Source organism: Actinia tenebrosa, unplaced genomic scaffold (assembly GCF_029948245.1).
Source record: "Actinia tenebrosa isolate PJP-AT-01 unplaced genomic scaffold, QUT_ActTen_1.0 PGA_scaffold0__85_contigs__length_37466705, whole genome shotgun sequence".
Lineage (NCBI taxonomy): Eukaryota > Metazoa > Cnidaria > Anthozoa > Actiniaria > Actiniidae > Actinia > Actinia tenebrosa.
Window position 1 is genome coordinate 11,875,634 of NW_028292569.1, and position 8,295 is coordinate 11,883,928.

The following is an 8,295-nucleotide window of genomic DNA, read 5'->3' on the forward strand; positions in this document are numbered from 1 at the left end:
CCAAGTTTTAAATTCCAAATCAAACATTTCAAAGAATCCTTTCCAAGTTGTATTTATTGATGTTTATTTAAGGATTTTTCAATAATTATACAAATGTACGTCCGAACACTATCATTTCAGATAAATCACTCCTTGTGTTTCTTGTGATCAACCATAGTTTTTGGCGCCTACGCTACACTTCAACCTTGAAACGGTAGCTTCTCTGCCATGCAGTATGGCTTTCATCTGGACTACATACATGCATGTGATTAGAAGATTCACAGTGCCGGACTTTGGTCGATGTATGACCACTTGCAGGGGCGGCGGAAGCTGAAAAAGTTTGGGGGGGCACTCCAATATTTCACGGTACCTTGAAATGACCCCCCCCCCCCTCCCTGTTTAGCTTGATTACAAACGTGTATGTGTGATATTTCAATCAGTAACATTTTGCGCGCATTAAACCACTTGCAATTGTGCTGAGAGACACAAAAATGATGCAAGTCGTCGCTAGATATATCGTATATTTTTTAGATACAGAAAATTATATAATATCAAAATAATAAATAATGGTAATCATAACCAAATCTCATGCGTTTTTTTTTTGGGAGGCATTATATTCTGGGGGGGCCAGGCCCCCCCCAAAAATCTAGTGGGGGGGACAGTGCCCCCCCCGGCCCCCCCGGCCCCCCCGCTTCCGCCGCCCCTGACTTGTTTGAAACACAGGCTATGCCTTAGTTATAACTTTTGCATGTACAACAATACACGTGAGTAAATAAGGCCGATAAGAACAGCGATCCACAAAGCTATAGACCCAAAGAATGGCACAGCTATGATGACAGAATGGTATGTTGAATAAAAACTTTGCTTTCAAAGGACATTCGATTGATATATATATATTTTCCAATAGAAAAGTAGAGCACAAAATGGGTTCCGCTTCCGCCGCCCCTGACTTGTTTGAAACACAGGCTATGCCTTAGTTATAACTTTTGCATGTACAACAATACACGTGAGTAAATAAGGCCGATAAGAACAGCGATCCACAAAGCTATAGACCCAAAGAATGGCACAGCTATGATGACAGAATGGTATGTTGAATAAAAACTTTGCTTTCAAAGGACATTCGATTGATATATATATATTTTCCAATAGAAAAGTAGAGCACAAAATGGGTTGCCATTAGTTAGTCCTCCCAGAATATATTTAAATTGCTGGTTTAGGAAGAAATTTTGCACTCCAGTGTATCAGATTTCCAAGGAAGAGTGAATTATCGATCAAAGTGATTGGTTTGGCTTAACTCACGCCGTGTCACACCACCATTTTTGCGCCGTGAGATTTTCATGGTCATACGAAAACTGCCGGCTCTAAAAGGTTTATTACTGAACGCTGGTCTATACACTAACCGGTATCACTCGAACAAAGTTAACCAAAGACAACATTTGTTGTGACAAAGAAAACAAATCTAAGTCAAATTTGAACTAATCAGGAGTAATCAATGGAGCCTAGATATCTGAGAAATAACTTAGAAGTTAAAAACAACCGTGGCAATGAGTAAGTGTGATCGATTGGCTTAGGTAATTATCAGTGGTACTACTTTTTCTCCCCTGATTGGCTGAAGTCTTTTTCTATCTCAATTCAAATTTTGTTCAAATGCTCCGGGTTAGTGTGTCCGCAAAGTAAGTTTGTATGACATAGATAATCAGAACAAGATATACATGAAGTTAAATATAAAGCTGAAATTCTGTATTGTTCTTATTTCCTACAAAAAAAAAAAAAAAAAAAAAAATTGTCTTTGTTTTTCTTGTTTTGTTTTGTTTGTTTGTTTGTTGTTGTTGTTGTTTTATATATATATATATATCTTTTTATTAGTGTGTATGTTTGTTCCTCTCTATCCCTCTCTGAGTCTCTCTCTTTTCTAAAATTATATTTTAACAAAGTCCCAAAGACTGAATATTGTAGGGGTTCTTTTTCTTATAGAGGGGCAAAAAATTGATGAAATTCCCTACCTCTAGACTTCATGATGTTCAACCTCTAAGACTGTATTTAAAGATAACATATCGGCTATCGGCTTGTCGTTTGACTCTGCATAAACTGTTTATCTGGTATTAATTTTTTAAACTTATTATCAGAATTTATAGTTATAATTTATATTTCTTATGAGGCTATTATTGATGAAGATAGAAGCATGAGCATTAGTTTTGCTTCTGTTTATATATGGCTTTCACATAAAGAAGTTTTAAAACTTATGGAATTACCGTATTTAAATAAAAGTGAATCAATCAATCTATCAATCTTTTTTATCTATCTAGATATTTGTTATCTCTTTCTTTCTTTCTTTCTTTTCTTTTCTTTCTTTCTTTCTTTCTTTCTTTCTTTCTTTCTTTCTTTCTTTCTTCCTTCTTTCTTTCTTTCTTTCTTTCCTTTCTTTCTTTCTTTCTTTCTTTCTTTCTTTCTTTCTTTAAACCTCATTTGTCAAAATAGGCAGCAACAGTGTATTGTTGAGAGTTGTTTATCTCAACCCTTGACAGTAAGCTGTGGAGTACCTCAAGACTCCATTTTGGGGCCTTTACTGTTTCTTTATACTTAAATGATTTTCCGGGGTGTCTTCTATTCACTGAACCGGATATGTACGCTGATGACCCTCTTGTGAGTACTGTCTCTTTGTCAACAATTGAAATGCAGATTAAGCTGCATGAGGATTTAAATAATGTAAACCAGTGGCTGTTGGCGAACAAATTAGTTTAAATACTACTAAAACTGAGTATATGGTTATGGGCTCAGATTTCAGGCTCTCCAATTTAGGGATGACTATCTCAATTCACATTGGAGATAAGCAAATAAAAAAGGTTGTATTCAACAAAACATTTTTACGTTTACCTTAATCAAAACCTTAAATGGGATGGGCATATTGAAAATATGTGTTCCAAAGTAAAGCGTTCCATAAATGGTTTAAAACAGGCTCGTGGCTTTGTACCCTTAGAGGTTCTTTAATTAATATATAGCGCTCTTATACAGCCTGTTTTTGAACACTGTGATGTGGGGCAATTTAAACAAAGGTCTCGCCACTAAATTACAAAAATTACAGAACCGTGCTGGCCGAATAATAACTTTTCTAGGTTATGATGTCAGGTCCAAGGATGTATTGAATTCCCTAAATTGGGATAATTTTGCATCTCGCAGACATAAACACTTGTGTTTATTTATGCATGATTTAGTTAACAATGCTGTACCTACAAACATTAGCGATCTTTTCTCAAGATGTTCGTAAAATATCCCTTGTAAATCTCGACCTAGAGACAAAGAACTAAATATCGAGATTCCTCGTGTCCCGAAGACCGAGTACTATAAAGGGTCATTTTCATATAGAGGTGCGATGAAATGGAACTTACTACCTCATAATTTAAAGTCGTCAACATCAAAAATGATTTTTTTAAATCAGTCATTATCGGGCAGGCAAATCGTTAGTTAATTTTAACTATTTTATTGAATTTATGCTATTTTAATCATTTTCAATTATATTATATATAACTTATATTATATACGGCTTTCATGAACACGAACAAGTAGTATTGGGCTTCCTGTGTAGCGTTTGGTTTCCCAGAATCGGAGTACACGTGTGTAAGTCAAACAATGAACTGCTCTTTGAATTCAGTTTTCTTACCTTTTTGCCTTATCATAAATATCATATACATCAAAGATTCAGGTAAGTACAATAAAAAAGTAACATTACATATTTTATAGATAATTTTATGCAAAAATATACTTTTTCACAAGTTTCATTTCATAATTACATGAGCTAGATATGATTATTAATGACTGAATCAGATTTTAGATAATTCTTAGTTAATGTTTTTAAAATGATTAGGTTTGACTAATGCTGATATAAAGTGATTGGTTTTCAATTTTAAAACTCGATGCTTGATAAACAATTCGGCTTTTTTCTAAACTTCATAACAAGGACTAAGATGTAGTCGTTTTATTTACTATACCCAGTACACGCCATATATCTTTAAAACAATTACCTGCCATGAGGTGCTTATGGCGTATTTAGTTATCAACTATTTAGGTATGAAACAATGAACCAAGCGAAGACGCGTAGAAGTACTTGCTGTTGTTTACAATGTTCTGTTAGGTACACTGGGAGCCCGGCTTTAGAATTTGTACATGAATAAAAAAAATCAATAAGCGCTTTATTGGGTTTTCTACGGTGGCCCAAAAGGGTCAATCGCAAATAAATATTCTAAAACACAAATAAATATTCCAGAACACAAATAAATATTCCAGAACACAAATAGATATTCTAAAACACAACACAAAATTCTAAAACACAAATAAATATTTCAAAACACGAAAGAATATTCTGAAACACACACAAATATTCCGAAACACAAATATTCAAACCAAAGCACGCCCCAGAGCTCAAAACACAAGTCAGAAGCATGGTAACCAACTCCATATATTTGACAGAGGAAGACTAAGCAGCAATGCTTATGGTTTGGAACGCCTGCCATAAACGGGCACGGAGGGTTTTCGTACGAAAGATGCCATGTTTGTTTAACATCAAGTTATAGTTATCGTTTTGCTTTAATCATGTTCTGTAGCTCGTGTGGAAATCCTGTGAAAGAGGGCTTCAGATTCTGTGTGAAATGTAGTAAGAATGTGGGTTCTTCCTGCGATCAGAGTAATGTGTCTGGTGAAGCTCCTACAAGCCGCCGTCAAGCCACCAACCTTCGATTCCTTTATGCTGAAGAAAAAAGATGAAAGAACCAGTCGCTTCAAGCAAAAGAAAGGGAAAAAAGTGGATTCAGTCGAAGAAGTATGCATCAACGTTGGAATTATGAGATTTAATGAAGAGGAAGGCGTGCTCAAACCTCAGAGAGGCAAGAATCTGCCACTGAAACTCAGGAAGTCGTCGAACAGGTGAAGAGATCTTGACATCAGCTGTGACAAAACATGCAATGCACAATTCCAATGACGTCATAAAGGCATCCCCGAAGTGCTACAAACTGTTGTATCCTGATGGAACATTGGTTCAAATCTTAAAAGAAAGCGATGAACCGTTTTCTTTATGTAAATACAAATCTGAAATAGGAAAACCATATAATCGGTTACCTTCTACATTTGTACCAACTCCGACTTTTTTGAAAGAAGCATTGACAGTTTTTTAGACACGAATGCAGAAAGCAGCGAAGATGAAAGTAAAGTCTCAGAGATTCCTAAAAAGAAGATTTGTTTAACCAAATGTGATCTCACAGGAGAGACAGCAAACACTAGCCATCCAACAAGTTCCCTAAGGAACATCAGTGATGTAAAAATCAGCAGTGAGAAAGTTACGAAAGAATCTGGTCCTTCAAGCAGTCTGGGTGACAGTTTGGCTACAAAGAGCAACAGGGAAGCTAAAACTAGCTGCCATGAAATCACTCCCCATAAATTGTGAAGGACATCTTTCCCCATTTAAGTGATTTGGCAATCTTGAATGCTTTAAAGGATGGTGGTGGTGTTGAAAATGCTGTCATCAACCTTTCTGCTAAAACAGAAAGATCTTCAGATCAATTAATTGATTCATATGCTTCTGTTATCGAAAATGATGATGGTTGGGATTCAGATGAATTTGTGGAGTCTGCCTGGAATATCACATCTGATGAAGGAAATAATGCATGTGATAAAACAGAAGTAGAAGACCAGGCTTCCATTAGTGATCAACTGAAGAAGTTATACAAGGAACATTCGGATTCAGGTGCTGAAATCAAACTTAAAGTTAGAAGAAGCTTTGTCTGGGAGGACACCCTGCTTAAACTAAAGAGATACAAGAAGGAAAGTCTCAGTAGTGGCACAGTCAACGTTCAGTTCATAGGAGAGCCTGCTGTGAATGAGGGAGGACCAAGAAAGGAACTGTTCTTCCTTATTCATAGATATATGCAAACATCTTGCCTTTTCACTGGTCAACCAAACAGCCGAAGCTTTGCCCACAATGTGATGGCCTTGCAGAAAGAAGAATACTATTATTATGGTGTAATGGCAGCATTGTCCATTCTTCAGAGATCACCTGGTCCCATAATTTTTTCACCCCCTGTTGTGGACTATATTATCCATGGAAAACTACAAGCTGTTTCCACGTCCATCAGTGATCTACCAACAGGAAAAGTTAGGTTAAAGCTAGAGAACTTCAGGAAATCAGTGATCCAGATGTGTTTAAGAAGGAAGCTTCATTTAACACCCCATTTAGATTTAAGCAGGGTATTCCAAACCAGTGGTGACCCTTCAAAACAAAGAAGAGTTTATAAGGTGCATTTGCCTGCATTATATGATTCTGTCAACTCTACCAGAAATAGAACAGTTCATCCAGGGTTTGAACATTAATGGAGTCCTAGATGTCATGAGAAGCAACCCTATGAAATCTCGAAAATTGCTACAGTTCTCGGAAGCTGAAAAGCTCAATGCAGATAAGGTTGACCAACTGTTTCAGTTTTGTTATTCTCCCACTGGAAGTAACAACAGAAGGGATGAAGAAGCAATAGCATTCAACTTTACACATTATCTTGAAGATGTCGAAGCTGATAGTGTGTCAACAAGCATTCTTGATCCAGACACTGATGACCTCAACTCGATCATCTGTCCAACTTACACACATTTACAGTTTGTTACTGGATGTCCAACCATACCGGCGACTGGATTTGATAAGCAACTTTCTGTGATGTTCCATCACACTGAAACACAAAGGAAGCTCACAGCTAATACTTGCAGCTGTACCCTTTACCTGCCAGTTAGCAAGGTACTTGTGGAGTACGAGTCATTCAAACAAGAGTTCACTGAATGCATGTTCAGCTCACCGGCTTTTGGTGTTGTATAGGTTAAAGCAATACACTAGTCATACTTAGGGACCAGTCGTTATTTACAGGGGGGGGGGGGGGGGGGGGGGGGGGGGGGGGGGTGCAAATAGAGGGTGGGGCATCATTTTTTTGCTTCACAAAGGACAGGTCCAAGAGAGACAAAGGGAAATTATGGGGGAGGGTCATGAAAATTTGTGCCAGTGAAAATCAGAATGCACCCAGCCCCCTCCCTGTAAATATGACTGGTCCTTTTCCTATAGAAACTCTTGTAAATTCAGTAGACCTAATCAACTTGTATGTAATTTGCACAATTCAAATCATGTGATGTTTACATGATGTTCACATGGTTTATAAGTGTACAATTTACAAAGAAAAATGATTAGGTCTATTACAATGCATTGATGATTTTTTGTTGTTGAAAAGTTTAAAAAGAAATGTTTGTTTCAAGAGTGCTCAACGTCATCCAAGCTTTGGTGTTTTATAGTGTCCAAGGCAATACACTAGACATACCTGTATTAACTCTGTTAATCACAATGTGTAGCTTTTCAGCATAACACAAGGTTGATCAGAGTTTACTGTTTACATCCTAAAACTGATTGCTATATAAAAGGGATTTACTATAGCTTACCCCAAAAAATCTGGTGTTTGTTAAAGACCAACAGGTTGTTGGACTCTGAATGATTTTGAGTTACGGTTGTCAAAGAAAAGGAAAAAGAGGGACATTCCTTTAGATAATTATTTGAACACTATGTTAATGTTTGATGCTGATGATTTTTTAAAAATAACGTGTCCCCCCCCCCCCGGCCATGTTGAGCAGTTCAATAGTGCTTGTGCAGAGGGCCACTTCAAGCCATTGGACACTTCAGTTTTCTTAGAATTTTTTCCATAACTAATCCAATCAGCTCTTGCATATAAAACTCTAAATGAATTATAGTCATGTGTCACGGCAGTCAATCCAATTACTTACAAACATGGAAAAATGTTTAGGAGTTTTATTTTTTACCTTATATTTAAAAAGTAAATTCACAATTTATGCCAGATGGGTTGCGGACTGGTGGATTATTCTGTAGCGAAAAGGGCCTGGATAGTATGAAAAATGTTCTTTTTTAACTGTTTTCCCCTTTCCCCCCTTTTTTACTTTCCCTCCTAACAATAGTTCAATGTTTACAGCGGTGCCTATTGGGACTGTCAAAAAGCAAATGAAAGATATGAATACTCGTCAACTAAAAACTAATATGCTTGTAAACTAACGTAACACCATCTTTTCTCACGCTAGTGTCAACACTGTGTATTCTCGAATTATTCTCTAGGGATAATCCCCAACCTTGAGTATTTCATTCCTTTTATAAAACGTATTCGTAAAGAAGGTAATCTCCATTGAGATCCTTTCTTAGTGTTTGTTTATGATAAGTCTTGTCGTAAATAGTGCTGCTAAAACTGGTTTTTTTTGTACTTTGTACAAGAAAGACAAAGAAACCAACAGTTACAA

General features: G+C 36.6%; 1 pseudogene; it reads left to right on the forward strand.

Moving 5' to 3' along the window:
• Positions 1 to 4,493: 4,493 nt before the first annotated feature.
• On the forward strand, positions 4,494 to 5,395 carry LOC148913494 (uncharacterized; annotated as a pseudogene).
• Positions 5,396 to 8,295: the final 2,900 nt, after the last annotated feature.